The sequence below is a fragment of the Zootoca vivipara genome, chromosome 15, assembly GCF_963506605.1.
Source record: "Zootoca vivipara chromosome 15, rZooViv1.1, whole genome shotgun sequence".
Taxonomy (NCBI): domain Eukaryota; kingdom Metazoa; phylum Chordata; class Lepidosauria; order Squamata; family Lacertidae; genus Zootoca; species Zootoca vivipara.
This window is the reverse complement of record NC_083290.1, coordinates 44,031,799-44,053,315: the sequence shown is the minus strand read 5'-3', so window position 1 is coordinate 44,053,315 and position 21,517 is coordinate 44,031,799. Positions and strand designations below refer to the sequence as shown.

Here is a 21,517-nt window from a genome sequence, read left to right as displayed (position 1 = left end):
TTGTTAGGCTGGAATAAAAACAAAACTTTCTATATTTATCTGGCTGAACTAACTTTATGTAGTCTCCATACCAGTAAATGTCTGTTTTTGCAAGTTGCTCTGTATTGACTATGTAGATTGTGAGTTGTTTAACATAGTTAAATCTCTGAAATGAAGAATATTTTCAACCAGATTTCAGATGCATTGCCAAAGATTCTGGATATCCATATTCACTGTGCGGCCAGTATAGTTACAGCAAGCTTTGGAGTTGAAGCAGGCTAAATATTCAAGTAAAGAAATTAAAAATCTACATTGACCAGCTAGCTTTTCACAATTAATAAAGTGTGTTCTTCACAAGAGGGGGCAGTGTAGTGCCAGAAATGTAGGGTAAGTTACTGGTTGGCATATAAATGTAGGCATCCACCCAAAAACTAAGGCTCCCTAATTATTGCTAGGCAATAGTGCTAAGTTGTGCCTGCCTTCAGCCGATAAAAAGCAAGCTTTCAGTGGAAGCATGTGTGGATACAGTTTCTAACGAAACTCCCTAAGTATACTTTAAGATATCTGCTTTGCCTAATGTGCCTACTATCTAAATCAGGCATCCCCAAACTCAGCCCTCCAGATGCTTTGGGACTACAATTCCCATCATCCCTGACCACTGGTCCTGTTAGCTAGGGATGATGGGAGTTGTAGCCCCAAAATATCTGGAGGGCCGAGTTTGGGGATGCCTGATCTAAATCATGTGGACGTGTGATATAAAACTTTCTTACTCTGTCTTCCAACCAGGTGTGGCAAGCAGGAGTCAGAGCAGCTTCATTATGAAGGGGTGACTTGAGCTAAGCTTCAGCTGGCCCCTTGTAAGCAGAATCCTATTATGCTTTGCTGTCCGCAAACAATTGTATTTATTTCTGTAAACCCCCGCCCCCGCCCCCCAAAAAACCCTGGGAGAAACAGCTTGACTATTCGATTTATTTTATTTGCTTATTTCATAAAATTTATACAATGCTTGAGTGACTTAAAAAAGAAAACCTCAAAGCAGTTTACAATGGGCTTCCACACATCCCTAAGAATGAGCAAAGAATGGACAACTCCAACGGCTGGCCTGTGCATTCTCCTCCTCATTGCAGTACTACTTGTTAACTCTGTCTGCCGTCAGAAAATGGGTATGGAGAATGGTAGTTTCCCTCAACACTTAAGGAAGGAGTGGCCCCGGGGGCCCTCAGGTTGGAGGGAATGAGGGGGCCACAATGCCAGGGGAATTTCCTCGCTGTTGGGGCAATGGCAGCCGCAGGGGTCTCCACCTGAGGAATGCACCAGCCATGGATGGAGCCTCCTGGGCAGCTCAGGGACCGCATCCTAGAGAACATCTCACTCTCCATCAAGAAGTTTCAAAGCTACTTCGCTGTTTGCAAGGATGAATCTCCAGCCATTGGAAACCACAACAAGGTCCTGCAGCAGCTCTATGAGCACCTTGACCATGCGCTACTGTATGGGCTACAAGATCTCCCTTCAAGCTCCTAGGCCTTGGCAGTCCATTTCACTTGCTGAGAAGCCATTGAGCAAATCAAAGTCCTGGAGCATGTGGCCACCAGCTTCGGGTGCAGCTGAGCGTGGCTGTACCTGGGTCTCAACGAAAACTCCCTTGAGAGGTAACTGCGTCTTGCCCAGGAGAACCTGAGTCTGCAGCCACCACCATTTTACCCTCTTCCTCACACTGACCTCTGGCTTGGAGTTCATCCGCTTTCATTTAGACCTGGCACACTACATGCCAGATTACTACAAGCCTCAGTACCTGCTGCACTTCCAGGACCGCCTGCCCAGTTCAGTCAACCTCTCCCTCAACTCATTCAGCTCCATCACCTCCACCAACCTGGAATGGGATGGCAGTGCCATCACCCCCTCCTGTAAGGATGGAGACCTGATGGACACCTTAAGCTGCTCACATTCCACAGCCTCTGAGGTGAACAGCTGCCAAGCGTCAGCCAAGAGCCCAATGCAGCAGCGCTACAACTCAATGAGAAGGCGGAAGCGGTGTCCTCCATTGAGACTCTCAGGACAAGGCGGACCTCACAGCAACAGAGGGCATGGATCAATCTGAGAACTGCATGGAGCTGGAGGATGGAAAGGGAAAGGGACCCCTGACCATTAGGTCCAGTCATGACCGACTCGGGGGTTGCGGTGCCCATCTCGCATTATTGGCCGAGCGAACCGACGTACAGCTTCCAGGTCATGTGGCCAGCATGACAAAGCCGCTTCTGGCAAACCAGCACACGGAAGCGCCATTTACCTTCCCATAGCTGCCAAGTTTTCCCTTTTCTCACGAGGAAGCCTATTCAGCATAATGGAATATCCGTTTAAAAAAGGGATAACTTGGCAGCTATGCCTTCCTGCTTGGAGCAGTACCTATCTACTTGCACTTTGACGTGCTTTCAAACTGCTAGGTTGGCAGGAGCTGGGACAGAGCAATGGGAGCTCACTCCGTTGTGGGGATTCGAACCGTCGACCTTCTGATCAGCAAGACCTAGGCTCTGTGGTTTAACCCACAGCGCCACCCGCGTCCCCTAAATAGACGGCAGGCAAAAAGAGAAAGGTCAAATCCGAGGAGGTCAGATTGGAAAAGGCCTCCAGTGCAACTCCCAGCTCTTCTGCAACCCAGACTGGAACTCAAGGGGCAGGTGAGGGGGACAAGTCAGGTGCTGGAGCCAATCTGGAGGCCAATCCAGAAGTCAGCAGTGAGAGGAGCCCCGCCCTTCCCCAGCTGGGGCTGTGCATCCCTAAGATGAAGAACATCTCCATGGAGAGGGTGGGACAGTCTCTGAGCAAGGTGATTGGCTCACTGGACGATGCCAGTGGGTAGAGCAGCTGCCTCAAGACCCCCAACCAGTCCTTTCAAACTGTCTGGGCAGGGGAGGCCCTTTCAGAGGGGCCACCCTCTGGCACTGTTAGTTGAGGGGGTTTCAGCCCCCATGGATTTCTCTTGCCTTTACATTGAGAGTCCAAATGTTCCTGCAGCAGGTGGTGACCACCATGGCACTGCAGGGGATGGCCAACTGTCACATGTTCCTGGTGGCCCTCAAGCTGCTGGACAAGAGGAGGAAGGAGGAAGTGCATACCGGTAAGCAGAAGAAGAGACAGCTGGGCCACATATAGCAATGGACTTGCAGGAGGAGGTTCAGGCAATGAGTATGGAGGCCCTCAGTAGGCTAAGGGGAGACTGGGCCAGCCCCTCTCCAAGCAGCGCCATGAGAAGAAAACCAGGGAAGCCCTTCGGAGACAACCCACCCCTCCCGAGTTCAGGGTAGACAACAACTACTTGTTGCTTCTAATGTTCCATGTCTTCTGGGAGAATGAGGAGTAGCTGTTCTGGATGATCTACATGAGTTCTGAGCTTTTCTATGTGCTGCTGACCGACTGCTACATCTACTTCTGCCGCAAAGGAGCCGCTGAAAAGCCAGGCATGGTAGAGGAGGCAGTTTCCTATAATGAGCAGGACTGGATCTCATTGGGCCTGGATCAACAGACGAGGAGCTTGGTCTGCACCAACCGCAGGAAGCAATTCCTTATGGACATGACTGACATCACCCTGACCAAGTTTTTCCTGGTGTACCTCAAGTCATCCATGTTCAAAGGTTGCTGGGAGCCATCGTGTGCCAGCACCCTGACAGACACTGCCATGGAGAAGTTGGCGCTGGCCAAGTTTGTGGCTCAGGAATCTAAGCAAGAGACCTTGGGTGTGATAGTCTGCTTCTATGGTCTGATCCACTGGGAAGACCCCATGGGCAAGACTTTGGGACTGGTCCCCTTGGACTACACGCTGGCTGAGCACTCCATCATAAAATAAGGCACCCTGAACTACAAGGCAGGCATGAACTACCTGGGCAAGGAGAAGTGGAAGACTGCTACCTGGTGCTCAGCAACTGCATCTTGTACCAATAGCTGGCCACTGGTAAGTTGGCAGGCATGGTCTTTGTCTCCACAGAGGCTGGCCAGCGATACTGTATTTTGGTATTTGCCCAGGACTGCAAGCTGTACCTGCCCTCCTGGGTGCTCTGTTTTAGCTGCACAGTGGAACTGGAGAGGTTCCTTCTGGTGTTGGACACTATGTGGAAAAGCCCCTACCAGGTCAACCTTCTGCATAAGCCGATTGAGGACGGTTCTGTCTGGAAGAAGTGCGAGGATGCCCTGAGCTTGATCCACAGCACCTGGCAGTGGATTGGCAGCCTGTGCTGTGGGTGGGCTTCCTGGGACCCCTGGTGTTAGCCTACTGACAGGCAAGGAGCTGCCAGGCAAGAACTCTGCAGGAGCCTCTTGGTGTTGGCCTTCTTCACAAGCCAGAGGCTGCTTGAAGCTAGGGCTGCCTAGCTGCTAGCAGAACCGAGCTGGAGACAAAGTGCGCGTGCACACACACACACACACACACACACACACACACAAAAAAAATAGGCCAACAAACCACTATAATCCTCAAGCAGCCTCCACCAGGGCCAGATCCTGTAGCATCTCACCTTCTCTCGCTGCATCTTGGCTGGAAGTTACAGTACAACGGCTGCTAGCAGTGGTGAGCAGGATTGGTTTGTCAATGCTCAGCTGGCAGGCTCTCCCATGCCCTCTGCTCCCTTGGGGACCAGGCTACGGGTCCTCACAGGAGCCTGGTGGTGGGGCCTCCTTTTTGAAGATGGTAATCTCTTATGCTCTAGGCAGGGAGGTCTGGAACTGTTCCACACTTAAGATGCAGTGTGGCTGGGACATGCCGGACACCTTGCCAGGTCTTGCCCCACTTTCACCCCACCTTGAGGTACAGACAAACCGCCTGCTGCTCTCCCACCTCTCCTTGGTCCCTCTCTGGATGTTGTCGTTTTGTGACATGATCTCCACCTGTTTCTAGTCCCTCTGCCCTGGTCTCGGCGGGCTAATGGGCAAATCTGGCGCAGTGGATTGAGCCTCTGCCATTTCCTTAACAAAGCTGAGAGAGCAGCCAGATTAGGAGGAAGCCTGAGCGGAGTGGAGTTTCTGAGTAAAGGGCCTGTTGCAAGGAATGGGCTTTGATGTGCTGAGGTCATCCAGCTTTCTCCTCTCCTCTCCTCCTAGCCCCCCTGCAAACCAGAGAAGCTTTCTCACCTGGGGGGCTACCCTGGCCGCTGCTGGTCCCCACAGAGTCTGTGCGAATCCTGCCTCTTCACATTCCTGTTCTATAGCAGGAGGGGAGTCCCTCTGTGCTTCCTCCTCCTGACTGGATTTAGATAATAAGATAATACTGCTGGGGGGCCTAGAGGCCATGGCAGGGAGGTGGGTGGGTGCTGCTAATCTGTTTATGCCCCCCTTTATGAGGACAAATCTCTATGAATCAGGGGCCATGTTGGTTATCCCAGCCATGATACGTTCTCCATGGAAAAGCAGAGTTCAGGCTTTATTTGACTGACAAGGGTTTTATATATATATATAAAAAAGCTGTTGGTATTTTAAGTTCCTTTATTTTAACAGAGATGGAACTATTATATGCGTTCATTCAGGAGGTGGCCTGTGTGGCAGAATGTACCTGTAGATACATCTCCATCCCACCCTGTAATAAATGCTCCTTGGTTAAAAAAACAAAAAATAAAAAAGGAAGGAGTGTGAGTTGTGTTTTCCTGGTTGCTGGAGACCTGGTGTTTCAAGCTGCAGCAGTCGTCTTCTCTGCCCTCTCCTGTTTCTCAGAGGAGGTGGGGGGGGGTGTTGCACTCCCTTGCTCTGATTCCAAGCTGGGCACACACATATTGGATGTATGCATCCAAATAGTTGTGTGTCCCCCACCCCACTCCCACCCAGCCCCATTTGTTAAGTACAGTGGTACCTCGGTTTATGAACACAATTGGTTCCGGAAGTCTGTTCATAAACTGAAGCGAACTTTCCCATTGAAAGTAATGGAAAGTGAATTAATCTGTTCCAGATGGGTCTGCGGCGTTCATAAACCAAAAATTCGTAAACCTCTGTGTTCATAAACCGAGGTTCCACTGTAGTGGCATTGGAAGCAGGGACATGTGAACACTCCTGGGGAAATATTGGCTAGAAGAATTTCATTTAAACTTTCTCAAGATGTTTCTGTTGAAGCAATTCTCAATCATCTTTCTCATGTTGCATTTTGGCAAAATTTGGTGACCATCTAAACATGTTGACTCTCCTTTGTAAGGCTACGCATAATGATATATCTTTTGCCTGCCTTTGAAATTCTTCAGATGCTAATGAGAGAACAGAAGGATTAATGTGTCTAGAACACACTTTTACACTATTAAACTGTTGGCATAGTTGAAGCTTATAAAGCATTGGGGACTTTAAGAGATACAGTGTTACCTTTAACTGAAAGGTTGCATTTGGACTTTGTGTTCATGGAGGTGGGATAATCAGCCATTTCTTCTTCCAAAGCCTTGCAAAGGAGTGCAGTGTAGCAGTTCTATACAGAATACCTCACTTCATGATTGGCTTTTGGCTGAAGCCAGTTTTGATAGAGACTTTGTCGTATAGAAAATGGAATATTGAGCTATGAGTTTTGCTCATTCATCTAGATCAGGCATAGGCAAGTTTGGCTCTTCAGATGTTTTGGAACTACAACTCCCATGATCCCTGACTACTGGCCCTGTTAGCTAGGGATCATGGGATTTGTAGTTCCAAAACATCTGGAGAGCCAAGCTTGCCTATGCCTGATCTAGATAGTTCTGCTGGGCAGCTCCTTTGCTATATGTTGCCTCAAAATACTTCTTGGCAAAGGGGTTTTGCTGCCTGGAATGGAAACTTTATATTACTGTACACTTTCCATCTGATTATTTGCTGAGCCAGTGCTTTGGGTGTTTCTTTAAAAGAGGCTGGTTTCTAGTGCTAAAAAACAGACAGGGAGTGTGTTGCTTAGCAATCAAATGTAAGTTTATGGCTTTTCCTGAACAATAATTTATTTCTCTTGTTTCCTTGATCCTGGTATCTAGAAAACAAGAATTCATTGTGCAGTTAAATTCCATAGTTTGGTTAATAATTTACCCTTTCTGCCTAGTTAAATCTAATATACTACTGATAGTGCCTTATCAAATTTTATTCTCCAATACTGCCCCTACCCATGAACTTTGATCAGGCTTACTTAAATATAATAAACGGCAGATAGAGATGAGTATTGCAGGAGAGAACCATCAAGATTTGGAAACTGTGATGATTCCTAGCTAGAAGAATAGAAAGACGATCTAAGGGGGAAGTGATGAAAAGAGTGGTTTACACTAAAAATAATAATAAAAAGAAACAGGCAGAAATAACTGAGGTGGCTAAAGACGTAGGGGTGCAGAGCCTCTCTTTGGAGATCTGATGGGTTGGTATCTTGGAGCAGTGCCTGTTATTTGCTATGTTTATACTCTGCTTGTAGATTTGTAAATAAAATAAGTATTATGAAGATGTCATAAATCTCCAGTCTTCTGTCATCCATAGGAAACTAAACTCTGCAACATTGCCTTAAAGAGCTTCTTTTGTCTTTGATAAGTTGGGAGCACTGGTGTCTGGCATGCATGGAGGGTTATGCTTAAATGAACCTTGTTATAGGAAGTACTAATTATCACTAGGTACAATCCTGGCTACAATCACTGGATTCCTGAGTACAATTCATCACAAAGCTCTCCGTTGCAAACCCAGTTTAAATGAGTAGCAGCTGCATAAACACACAATGGTGGCTTTCAGTGTAAACTGTGCAAAGAGATCTTACTGTCTCTCACTCTGCTACCATTAATGGTATCCAAAGCTGTTTTTACCTCGTTTCATCATGGGCCATAGCTGAATTGAGAATTTTGTGTGCAACATCGGTCACAGTGCTGGAGAAGGAAGATTTCACCTGTGAGATTGTGAAGAACTACCAGTCAGAGTAGACCATAATAATATGCAGGTTAGACCAATGGTGTGAGTGGGGAAGTTTTTAAACACTTCAAAACTGAACTGTATTCCATTCAAAAAATATTAATGGTTCTTTTATTTATTTATTTATTTATTGTTGTTTTAAGCTGTAATCCAATTCAGCTTTTGACTGATTTGATATTTATTGTCATTGCATTGTACACCAAAGCTGTTTTTTATTTTTTGCATGGAGGTCAGTTTTCAACATGCTTTATTTCTAATTATACACAAATAAAACCTGAGTATTTGGTTCTGAAGAGTCTCTTTTTAAACAAACTGAAAATGTCTCTATTGTTCATAATTCCGGAATAAATTATTTACCTAGATCAGGAATGACCAAGTGGTACCTTCTGGGTTGGATCCAGTCTCTGAAGGACTGTGAATGTGGCCCTCAGTGATCTTACCAAGCTTTAGTCCAGCGTTTCTCAACCGCTGTTCCGCGGCACACTAGTGTGCCGCGAGACGCTGGCTGGTGTGCCGCGACGTGCAGCGACGAGAAGGGCGATTTGCATTGTCACGTGCCTGGCGGCTGCCAATAAACAGCACTGACCCGCCGGAAAGCAATATTTCTCCTCCTCTTTCCCAAAGCTCAGTGCAAATGAGCCTGGCGGCCGCCAATTCACAACACTGACACGCCGGAAAGCAATATTTGGCAAGTGTTTCTTACAGTCATAATTATAATATAGGGCGGCACAGAGTTAAATTTTTTAACTTTTTAAATGGTGGTGTGCCTCGTGATTTTTTTCACGGAACAAGTGTGCCGTGGCCCAAAAAAGGTTGAGAGACACTGCTTTAGTCAATAGGTCTAAAAGTTTTGTTCACAATTTTGTGAGGAAAAGGAGCAACAGGGCTCCTTAGGTTTCACAGGAATATTGCGCTCTTGAAACATTGGACTTGAATTTTTAGAGTGCTTTGTGCTGCAGTCACAACATGGCTGCCTTGGGATGTGTGTGGCATAACACAAAATAAGAGAACAGTCATGGTGAAGCTTTTCCCAGATTTGTATTTCTGTGCCAGAAAATGCTTAACTTGTTCAATTTTTGCCTGCCATTAAAGGCACAAGTCTCCTGTTTATCCCCAGTGCTAGACCCCAATTTATATTTATTCATCAGCTCATTCCTCTTCTTCCTTGGTGCCTAATTTGAACCTGTATGATCACAGGCAGTACCTGTATAGCGCTGAATACTAGTTGTAAGAAGTTGTATGACAAAAAGGAGCCACTGCCTTCATTGCCTTCATATGGATGGTCATCTGTCATGGATGCTTTAGTTGATATTCCTACATTGCAGGGGGTTGGACTAAATGACCCTCAGGGTCCCTTCCAACTCTACGATTCTGTTATTCCTTTTGGCTGGGCTTCCCAGGAGCAGCTGGCTAACGACTGTGAAAAACAGGATACTCAGCTCAGTGGACTGTTTATCTGATCCAACATCCTCTTCTGCCAGAGCACATAAACTCCATACCTGTGCTTGGAGGATCAGACCCAATCATCCCAACTAGTGTCAAAACCCGGGGGGGGGGACGGGGACGTCATGCCTGGGGAGCCAAATGCAGCCCTCTAGGGCCCTGCTTTGCACCTTAAATGTTTTTGCTTGGCTGAAATGCATCCTTGCATTTTGATCATGCTTGTCTGGATGAAGAGAGAGCCTGCGTGTAGAAATTAGCCTGCTGTACAAAGGTAAAATGTTCATGTGTGGCTCCACCCACTTTTGCCTCTGGCTACGCCTCCTGCTTTCATGTGGTCTTCTGAAGCTTGCCCAGAAGAAGATGTGGCCTTTGGAGTGAAACGCATTCCCCACCCCACATTTAGACAAATGTTTCCTAACTTCTGTTCTCTGTGATACACACTTCCCACCACTGAAATACAATTCACGGGCCTACTTCACTCTGAAAGAGGAAGATTGGTTTTCAGAGTGTGATTTATCCCCTCCACACACACATCATAGAACATGGGCACTTGGTTTCTGTGTGAGTCACAGTTGCTGACTGAAAGACAAGTCCACAATACTAAATTCTACAGAGACAAAACAGGTATCCCCTGTGAGTGATATACAGTGGTATCTTGGGTTACAAACACTTCAGGTTACAAACTCCACTAACCCAGAAATAGTACCTCGGCTTAAGAACTTTGCTTCAGGATGAGAACAGAAATCGCGCTCCGGCGGCAGCAAGAAGTCCCATTAGCTAAAGTGGTGCTTCAGGTTAAGAACAGTTTCAGGTTAAGAACGGACCTCCGGAACGAATTAAGTTCTTAACCCGAGGTACCACTGTACTTTAGGATCACAGAATTCTTCAGTTCATTTAATATTGAAATTTTCTCTTGGCATGTATCTTGGAAATTATGCTGTAGACCTAGTAGCCCCCAGAAGAGTTGACCAGCCCTAAAAGAATTGAGATTTTGCTTTCTTGGCTCAGAAATCAAATGAGGTCTAACCATTCTCTTTGGTCATTCACTGCTGGGTTGTTTTTTACTTTTATCGTTTTTTACAAATTGTTACAGGCAATTTTTTTTAATTGAGAAAATATTTAACCAAGTAAATCTAAAATGAGGCTCCTCCTTCCTATTTATATAAATTTCCCTACCCAGCACATAATGTGCTGTGTTGACTTTGTTCTTCAGTAATAAGGGAAAAGGTAAATTGGCAGAGAATATGCCATTAGCCATAATGAGTGTTGAACATTGGTAGTGCTAGAATTCATTCACTTTCATAAGTGCTGGCTGATCTTGTGAGTCTGTTTTAAGAGATTCATGCCTGAGAGGCTCAGGGCAGAAAGGTCAAATCAAGGTGACATGTCTCGAGATTCTCTACCTCCTCATGATAAAGTAGGAATGGAGGCTCTGCTGTCCCTCCACAGCTCCTGTGGTTGTGTCCTGCTTGCAGGTTGGCTGCTGTGAGAACAAGATGCTGGGCTAGAGGCCATAGGTCTGAACCAGCAGGATGCTTCTTTTGTTTGTCAAAACAGACAGTACTGAGCAACGGTCTGACTTAGTAAATTCCTCAGTTGTTCCTCTGGTTTTCTCTATCCAGGCCCATTACCGGTATATTCAAGGTTGTGGGTGGTATTCAAGGTTGTGGGTGTACCTGGTGATGGGCTGCAAAGGTACTTTGTGTCCTTGCTGGAATCTTTGGTGTTGCAGCAGTTGATCATATGAGGCCAAGCCTCACAGCCAGTGTTGCACTGCTCTTGTGGCGCTTTAGGAGGAATTGAGGATGCTTCCTCCCACCAGGTCAGACTACTTGTCCATCCAGCATGGAATTGTATACTCTTGGCTGGCAGTGACTCTCCAAGATGCCAGGGAGGAGTTGATGGGAGAGACAGTGTTACAGCCACGGCTTTTTTTCAGCCGGAACTCACCAGAACTCAGTTCCAGCACCTCTCAGGTGGGTGACATTGTCATTATAAGAGAAAAGGTAAACGTTAAAGGACCCCTGGGTGGTTAAGTCCAGTCAAAGGCGACTGGTGTTGCAGCGCTCATCTCACTTTCAGGCCGAGGGAGCCGGCATTTGTCCACAGACAGCTTTCCGGATCATGTGGCCAGCATGACTAAACCACTACTAACACATGGAGGACCATGACGAGTGCCAGAGCGCACGTAAATGCCGTTTACTTTCCCACTGCACCGTACCTATTTATCTACTTGCACTTTGACGTCCTTTCGAACTGCTAGGTTGGCAGGAGCTGGGACAGAGCAACAGGAGCTCACTCTGTTGTGGGGATTCGAACCGCCGACCTTCCAATCTGCAAGCCCAAGAAGCTCAGTGGTTTAGACCAGGCATCCCCAAACTTCGGCCCTCCAGATGTTTTGGACTACAATTCCCATCTTCCCCGACCACTGGTCCTGTTAGCTAGGGATCATGGGAGTTCTAGGCCAAAACATCTGGAGGGCCGCAGTTTGGGGATGCCTGGTATAGACCCACACCACACTCACAGTGAGTTCCAGCACCTGTTTTTCTAGAAAAATAGCACTGGTTACAGCAATAAAACTGCTAGCACATTTGCAAATCTAAGCATGGTTTCTGATTGGATGGGGGAGCATGTGTAGAGATTCCTGCATTGCAGAGGGTTGGACTAGTTGACTCTGGGTCCATTCCAACTGTACAATTTTATGAATCTATGATCCTTTTTAGGTGAAGATACCAGGGGGGGGGGGGGGACTGTAATCTTACAAATGCGAAAAATGGACTCTGTCACTTAGCCTGGCCACTTCTCGTCAGTGTCTTCTACTCTCTAAAGGGCACAGGTGTGCACCCAGTGATTTATTTCAACAAAGGAAGGAGGGAAGGAGGGAAATGACAAACCAATAAGCAAAGAACAAAAAGAATAATAACAGAAGCTGACACAAACCACTGCAAGAGTAGTCAAGAAGTCAAAGCAGAAGATGTTTCTGCAGAGGAAAAAACTCATGGAAAGCTAACCAGAGGCAGGGCTGATCAGGAGGGCCTCATCCCCACACAGCTCTCTCCACAAAAGGTGGCTAGCGGACATTGGACAGAAACAAAGCCATGGGACAGGCAGATGAAAAAGGCTGGGATGGATCTGCAGCTTCTGCCTGCAGAGGAGTCCCTCCTCCTTCCTTTCTGCTACCACTGGGCCAACCACTCCAGCACCATATCCAGAGAAAGATGCAGGCAGAAACTGCAGGTCCATTCCAACCTTTTTATTCTGCCTACATCTTTTTCTGTCTGCTTTCCAGTTTTGTGAAACATTAGGGTGTGCTTGGGATGCATCCGGCACACATCTGGATCTTAATAGTAAGATAGCTCCTATGTTGACCCAAATATTGAAAGATAGACTAATAATTATTTAAGAAAGGTTTGTTTCCTGGTCCAGGGAAGCATGGGCGTACCCAGGATCAAAACTAGGGGGGGGGCAAGGGGAGGGGCCAAGGCACGGAAGGGGAGGGGGCACAAAGTGGGCGGGAATGGCGAACTCGCGCTCCACCGGGCTGTGCCCCTCCCTAGAAGCAGGGCTGGTGGGCGGAGGCGGAGCCCAGCCCAGCGGAGCACAAGTTCGGCGTTCCCGCCCACCGCGCCGCGCTCCCTGGTTCCCCGCCGTGCTTGGCCTTGCCTGAGGGCGCGCCGGGGAGCTGGAGGGAGGGTGCGGTGCGGCGCGGCGGGAATGGCGAACTCGCGCTCTGCCGGGCTGTGCTCCGCCTCTGCTCACCAGCGCTGCTTCTAGAGTAGGGCAGCTGCCCTAACTTGCCCCGTGGTGGGTACGCCCTTGCAGGGAAGCAGTACGGTTGAGGGGAAACCCCACTGAAAGGACAACTTCTTTTCCAGTACATTGACTCTAGTTCAGGTAGGTAGCCATGTTGGTCTGACATAGTCAAAATATACATAAAAAATGAGATATCAGTCTGTACCTGTGCAAGTTTATTTGTGAGGTTGATGGACTTCCATTTCTTGTGGTGCTTTCCATAGATTGGCTGTCTATCAAGTGGATGTCAATTATGCTGCCATATCCACTGTGCAAACATTGATGGGGAAACAACAAGAACAGAGTGTGCTTAGGCTGTGTTGGATTCGGGAGTGAGAAAAAGGCACCTGGCCCAGTTTTCCTGCCTTTCTTTCCTGCTCAATCTTTAGCTTTATCTTCTTGTAGGTCAAAGCAGTAATGAGAGCCTGAGGACATACATAAAAATGGCAGGGATTGTTTTTGCTGCTTAGAAATAAGAGACAGCCACTTAAAACTGTAAAATGATGAATCTGAAACCTTAAATCAGGGGCTCCCAAACTAAGGCCCGAGGGCTGGATGCGGCCCAATCGCCTTCTAAATCCGTCTCGCGGACGGTCCAGGAATCAGCATGTTTTTACATGAGTAGAATGTGTCCTATTTAAAATGCATCTGGGTTATTTGTGGGGCATAGGAATTCGTTCATATTTTTTTCCAAAATATAGTCCGGCCCCCACCAAGGTCTGAGGGACAGTGGACTGGCCCATGGCTGAAAGTTTGCTGACCCCTGCCTTAAATATAAACATGTTTGGTATTTTCCTATATTGCTCCATTCATGTCATGAATGCATAACTGTTACAACCTACTTTGCTGCTCTCACCCCGTTCTAGTAAGTTGACAAGTCTAAGCAGAAGCACTAGAGACAACTTATGCATTGAGCAATCTGGTAAGTTACTGCTGTTGAGACATTCACGCTTAGTATATATACAGTGGTACCTTAATTCGTTCTGGAGGTCCGTTCTTAACCCAAGGTACCACTTTATGTAATGGGGCCTCCTGCTGCCGCCGCCGCCACGTGATTTCTGTTCTCATCCTAAAGCAAAGCTCTTAACCTGATGTACTATTTCTGGGTTAGCGGAGTCTGTAACCTGAAGCGTCTGTAACCCGAGGTACCACTGTAATCACAATGTTTCAAATGTCTCAAATCTCTTTATATTGTTCTTTAACATGTGAAGTAAGTTGTGCTTTAGCTCAGTTGAATGAAAAAACTTACATCCTGTTCTGCATAGCTCACAACTTAACAGCTTTGATGATAAGAAATAGTTTATGCCTTAGCAATTGCATAGCAGCCAGGACATAACATAATATTTGTGTTTGTGTATGAATGGGTTTTTCACAGAAGTGATGAAAGGAGCAGGGATGCTCCTGGATTGGTTTACTCCACATTTTTTTCCTGTCATATTTGACCTATGCTGGCCTGTCACTGTGACAATGTCCTTGTTATTGTATGTTTGGGTAGGCTGACCCAAGGGCAAGGATCAGGATATTAACTGCAAAACTGCCACCTATCTCTGGAACTGGAGCAGGTTGTGATTTACCACCACAGGAGCAGAACAAAATATAACAGGTAGAAAAAGGAGTGTTCACCTGTCTAGACAAGTTCAGGCTGAAAGACTGAATTGGGGTTTTTTGAGTAAATCATTCTAGATTTACTTCTCATTGAAGTAATCTATATTGTTGCTAAGCTTGGTGTATGTGTGATTATTAGAGCCACAAAAGGCACCAGTAAATTTTTCCAAATTGTAACCTAAGAACCATATGGTAAAAATAATTCATAAAAGAGACAGTTTAGAAGGAGAAAATAGAAAACCATGTACAGGATGAAGGAAGTCGAAAAAGAATTTGGAATGAAAATATGGTATATATATATGTGACAATTTTTTCTTTTTTTCTTTTACTGTTTGGTTCTGTTTTACTGTCTTGTTTGTTTTGCTTTGGGGGTCAAGGGTATTGGTTTGTTCTGTTTTTGTTGTTGGTGTAATTGATTTATGTTCTAAATAATTTCAATTTTTTTAAAAAAATTAAAAAATTAAAAGGCGTCAGTAAAGATGTAATGGAGATTGTATGTTTGCACAGTGCTGAAGAATTGAGTATTGATGCTTATTTGAAAGAAGCACTGGAAAGGGGGGAGCTGTGGTTGAGAAACATCTTGATGTAGACATTGAATATAGCTTATTGGCAATAAAGGAAAGTGAAGAGTATGTTGAGTGAAAGGATGCTGTAAAAGAGTCAAAATGGCTGTGAAGAAGTGTGAAAGAATTTGCCACTGTTGTGAACTCCTTTGGGATGAAGAGAGCGATAGAAATGCCATAACAATTATAGTAAATCTTATTGTTACTGTTTATTTATTTATTTATTTATTTTGGGTGTTTTGTGATTTTATGCTGTGATCTTTGGATGAGGGGGTGGTATAAAAGCTAAATAAACAAGTGAGTGATGCTGGTTGCCTTTCTCCCTGAGCCTTCACAACACCTTATTCTTCTGCATGTGTAGATCAGGCTTGACACTACAGTGGTACCTCAGGTTACAAACTTAATTCGTTCTGGAGGTCCGTTCTTAACCCAAAACCATTCTTAACCTGAGGCGCGCTTTCACTAATGTGGCCTCCAGCTGCCGCCACGCCGCCAGCCTCTGATTTCCGTTCTCATCCTGGGGCAAAGTTCTTAACCCGAGATACTACTTCAGAGTTAGCAGAGTTTGTAACCCAAAGCATTTGTAACCTGAGGTACCACTCTATTGATGAGAGCAAATGGCAGACGGGAAGCCTCCTATCCTTGAAACTTGTCCACATCTCCTGAAGCATTTGTTCTGAAGATAGTCCTTCAGTCAGTTGGTATCAAGCACAAAGGCTGCAATCTTAACCATACTTGTGATTGAACCCCATTGAATTCAGTAGGATTTACTGCTAAGTAGACAGGGTTAGGATTGGACCTAGTTGTCTAACTCAAATTATCTGTTGTTGAGCTGTTCAGGGGGGCTAAAAATCCTATCCCATAATAGCAATGGCTACATATTTGGCAAGGTGCCATCTCAGCTTCTTAAGAGCTGGGTCTGTTTGCTTACGTCTGCTTTCTCATTCGAGTAAATGGCTTTTGGCAGCTATTATGTGCACCGTGCTCCATGTAACCTTTTGTTTTTTCTTCTTTGTCCTAATTTTAAGAAGTGTGTTAACTTTTCAGAGCCTGCTATTCAGCTGTTTCCAAAGTTAATTAATGCTGCTGCCTACTGTCCTGCCCTTCCAGAGTAAGCATCAGAATAGACTTGGATCTTGATTACTGGTGGGGGGGAGGCAGTTTATGGGGTGACTTTAAGAAGGCAAGTGTCATTTAATGTGTTAGGGAATATTCAACAAGGGCCAGATGTGTGTATGTGTTAGCAGTGTTTCTAAATTTTATCTTTATCATTTTTATTGCACATTAAATCGTAGCGATATCAAGGCAGGCAGTGTGACATTAGCATTGCCGTGTTTTAACTAAAGGAATTTGTGTCTTCCGCATGTGCATAGCTCCTTTTCGGTGCTTTAGGATAGTATTCTGTATGTAGAGGTGGTAAACTGTCTAGAGATAATGGTGCTATTAAGCAAGGCTAGATGTGTCCCTACAGCCTACACACATTACCAGAGATGTGGCCACCCCCTGGGTTGGGTCTACAGTGCTCTTGCTATTTCTGTCTCTCACACGGTGCTCGTGAGTGCCTTTGAATCAACAGACCCAACTAAGGTGGGAGCTGTGGTTTCCTTCATACAGAAAATAAAATGGTTGAGATATGTAATTCATGCACATGCAACACCCTACCTGGATCAACAGCTTACACTTGCTTACTTTAAGGGGTCATATATTAATAGAGAGAGAGATGGAGTAGGAAATGCTACTATTTAGGAAGAGTTATAGAGCTCTGGCAGGCTGCACTGGGAGAACCTGAAATGCAGTGTGGTACAAATTTAAGCTGTATGATGGAAAGGACAAGAAAGTTAGATCAATGGATCAGAGAGAAGAAAAGAAGGTTGAGGTAACAAGAACTACCTCTTCAAAGTGAAGGAGAAGCAGACTTCCTAAGGTTCAAGAATTTAGCGTTACGCCCAGGTTCTGAGTGTTACGCCATGCTACTTAGTGGTGCAGGTTCAAAATGCTGAAACCATTCAATTCCTGAAATAAAAACTACCTCCGTATGCTTAATTTCGTCGGGAGTTACTTGTAGGACTTCAGTGGCTTATTTCAGCACCATCTGAAGGCACATTGGCCTAATTCAGGTGTAATGCTAAACAATGGTTTAGTGCAGGGGGGGAAACCTTTTTGGGCTCCATGGACCAACTTTGACAGGTGAACTGTGCCATCAGTCACCTGGTGTCATATGACTGAGAGGTGTGTTGACCCACCCAGCTGTCTTAAGTCCCTTGCACATAGCTTTGCAAGCACCTGACACACAGCTGCTTGTTGGACACTAGAGTAACAGGGTGAATAAGGGGCCTTTACCAAACCTTTGCTCAGCAAAGCACAAAATAGGGCTGGCAAAACTGGTTTTTGCAAGGAACGTCTGTGCAACCAAATTGCTCCAACAGCATCTAAACACCATTAGCTCTGCTCTACTTCTACTGCTACTACTACTATAGAAAGCAGCTCAGTTAAGGCCAGGAAGGTCACCCTGCCTGAAAACCTTGGGAGCTGCTGCCAGTCAGAGAGGACTTCACTGCATAAGATGGACCACTGGCCTGTCTTAGAGCAAGGCAGCCTATGGGTATTCTCCAACTTGCTTCTAGCAGTTCTCCCTTGTTCATTGTGTTTTCTAGTGGTACCTCGAGTTAAGTACTTAATTGGTTCCAGGGTGCCATTCGCACCCAAAAAGTACTTAACTCAAGCAGTGATAGCGCGCCTGCACGAAGTGCCAATAGAGCGCTTCTGCCCACGCGTGAAGCGCACAGAACGCTTCTGTGCATGCGTGCGCGGCGGAACCCGGAAGTAAACACTTCTGGGGTTCACAGAGTACTTAACCTGAAAGCGCAACCTGAAGCGTACTTAACCCAAGGTATGACTGTATTTGTTATAGCCTACATGAGAATAAATACAAATACTGGTATGTTCCCTGTCCCTTTACAGCATAAGACAAAACCCCACATTGTGCACTCACAGCAGGACGTTTTACTCAGCATGTCCCGCCGTCCCGCCCCCCGTATTTTGAAATGAAAATGTGTTATGATAAAGTGTGTTATTTGTTTGGGAATGATTTGTACTGTTCTCAAGGTCTTGGATTCTTGTACCTTTCCAAGCCTTATCAGTAAACTTTGTTTGTGTGAGAGACATGCTTTTAAGTAGAATTTTCTAAAGTTACGGTGGAAGGCTTGGTTTCAAGCTCTTTGGTTTCTGTTTTAAGTGCTGTGTCTCTCTCCACCCCTGCAGCTGAGTTTTGCCATCCTTAGTCGCTGGCTATTCACATTCTATAAGGACATTCTCTTCCTTTCTTTCACACGCACTATCTATGTTTCTCCATCTCTCAGGCACACCCACACCCACATGTGCGCACTTTCCCTTTCTCTCTCACACTGACCATGCATCCATACTTGCCTACCTATCCTCACATACCTACCTACCTACCTCTATCTCTCACACATATCTTCCCTGTCCCTTCCTCCTCCCCTCTCTCACACACACATGGCTCCCTCTTCCATCATTCACACAGCACATAGCTGCCCCTCTCTGTTACACACAAACACCCCACATTCTCTCTGCAACAGACACTCCCAGTTATTATGGGTGTGGTGCAATGCAGCTGCTATTTTAGGGGCTACAAGAGAAATCCCTGCCTGCATTCCTACACCTGAACTTTTGTATTAACTGGTTGTGGTAGTATTTTTGTTTAGCAGCTGCAGCAGCAGGATGTTAGAATTAGGTGAAGGGGAACCTGTGACCACTCAGCCCTCACCATAGGATCCAAGGAAGGAAGGAAGGATGAAGCACTTTAAAAACAAAACAGGAACTTTATTTGTTTACACTCAAACAGGTTATAGCTCAGTGGTTACTTTTCAAAGGGCACAACACAGACACTCTTAACAGATTGTTAAAGATATTTCTTTAGAGAGTGTTCCCAAAGCATTAGAAAAAATAAAAAGATTTAAAAAAGGTTTTAAAAAGTTAGTTATTTGGGAATCTGGTTGACAGTAAGAAATCTCATCTTATTTGAAAATAATTATGTTAAACTGTGGAAAGAGATTAAAAAAGAGTTGGAGATTTGGGAGAGAATGAAGCTCTCCCTGTATGGTAGAATCTCAGCCATTAAAATGAAATATATTGCTCAGGATGCTGTTTTTATTCCAATCAATTCCAATTGCAAATAATTGAGGCTGCTTCAAAGAATGGAAGGAGGATCTTTCTAAATTTATCTGGCAGGGGGGAAAGCTAAGAATTAAACATAAAATTATGATAGATATCAAAGAAAGAGGAGGCTTTGCCGTGCCAGACCTGCAAATGTATTATGAGGCAGCCTGTTTGTGTTGGTTAAAAGAATGGATTACATTGGATAATGCAGACATCCTGGACTTACAAGGTGATGACCTAAAATTCATCTGGTGTGCATATCTTTGGTATGGGAAGGTGAAAAATTATAAAAGTTTTATGAACCATATTCTTAGGAAGAATCTGTGTAGTGTTTGGGAGAAATAAAAATCTGCTGGAAAGGAAAACACCTTTGTGGTTATCTCCTATCAAGGCTGTTACTATTAAGAGTGTTAATATGGATAGAAAGTGAGCGACTTACAGGGAATTGTTGCACTTCACAGGGGGGAAACCCAAACTGAAATCAATGGAAAACGTAAGGAGCCATGTTACAGATCGGTTACAATACCATCAGTTACTTGAAATGTTTAAATTAGATAGAAAGAATGGTTTTTCAGACCAAAGCTCACAGTTCAAAAAAGAACTCCTACAAAACAAAGAAACTTTTGTCTAAAATGTATATAACCTGTTATTAGAATGGGAAACAAAAGTTAAAGCCTCAATGACACTGGGCAATAGATTTGGGCACAATATAGACACAAAACTCTGGAAAAGCAACTTGAAATTTACAGCATGTTATTCTTTGAAGGAGAACTACCTGAAAATTATTCACAGATGGTTTTTAACTCTGAGTACGCTTGCTAAGATGTACAAGACAGAATCAGGTAAGTGCTGGAGGGGTAAATATGCAGAGGGAACGTTGGAAGTCGAATGGACTTCAGGAACAGATTAAGTTTGAGAACCAAGGTACCACTGTATTGAATATATGGAAAATAATTGTGTTCAGCTGAAAATGCTGGCAGCGTTAAGATAAATTCAGCAGTGTAAATAAGTTTTGATGGATGCAGTAATGGAAAACTGATGGGTAGTTTTTGTAAAATATACAGGGATTTAAGATATGCAAAATGAACCATGGAAAGAGAAGAAGGGAAGTCATTGATATCTTAAGGATGTAAAACGAGTATTTGAAATTGTAAAACAGAAGATTTAATAAAAAGTATTGAAATATACTCGGAGTCGAGAGTGAATTTCATGCTCTTTATTCAGCTCATATTCATCAAGGAGAAGAAGAGAAGACGAATGGCTCTTTTCCCAAAACCATCTGCTTATATACATTATTTACACAATGGGCCTTGCGTGATTGGCTACTTCAGGGCTACACCTGTGGGCCAATTATATTGTGGATTGACTTCTGCCTGCAGCCTGATTGGCTGCTCCTACAGGCCAATCAGGTAGCAGATTCACTTCTGCCAGCCGCCTGATTGGCTGCTCCAGCAGGCCAATCAGGTTGCGGATTCACTTCCACCTGGAGTTGGATTGGGTAGCTCCCGCTGATTCTGAATCCTATTGTTCTAGGATTCAGCTCAGTACATAACAAGTATAAACCAAAAAAGATGTTTAAGATATTTCTGCACACTTTCAACCTGTCAGTGGACAGATAACTTCTTTCTAGGGTTTTACACTATCCATAAAGCACTTCCCGCCCCACCTGTAATCTTAACATTTTGCACAGATCGATGAAACCTTGTCTGCCATAGACAATCCCTGTCACTACCTTTAACTAAGAAGAAAACACTCTCTGATGGGTAGAGAAACGCTATCAGAATGTGCTCGGACCCTCACAGACAAAGTCCCCAGTTCCTTCTGAGCCACAAACAAGCCTGTCCACACAGAGTCCTTTCTAACTGCTCACTGTCAGTATTCAACTTAATCCCCCCCCCCCCACTCCCAGTTGGGTGGACTCACAAGCTGACTGTGGTTGCTGGGTCCTCAAGAAGCAGACCCAGCGCCTGTCCATCACACACTCCCCCTTTCATGGCATGTACCGTACTTTTCATCTATAAGACACCCCCATATATGACTCCCCCCTATTTTGGGGGCGCTATAATTTAAGAAAATGGGGGGAGATGGCTATATTACCA

At 45.1% G+C, this 21,517-nt stretch overlaps 1 protein-coding gene and 1 pseudogene across 1 annotated transcript in view; both read left to right on the top strand.

Moving 5' to 3' along the window:
* The first annotated feature begins 1,273 nt into the window (after positions 1 to 1,273).
* LOC118096802 (pleckstrin homology domain-containing family M member 2-like) lies at positions 1,274 to 4,031 on the top strand (annotated as a pseudogene).
* A 10,527-nt stretch (positions 4,032 to 14,558) lies between these two features.
* SLC39A14 (solute carrier family 39 member 14) overlaps positions 14,559 to 21,517 on the top strand; it is a 49,236-nt gene continuing 42,277 nt past the window's right edge. The window contains exon 1 of the mRNA XM_035139712.2: positions 14,559 to 14,677. The gene's annotated coding sequence lies outside the window, so the exon portion shown is untranslated. The remainder of the gene's footprint in view (positions 14,678 to 21,517) is intronic.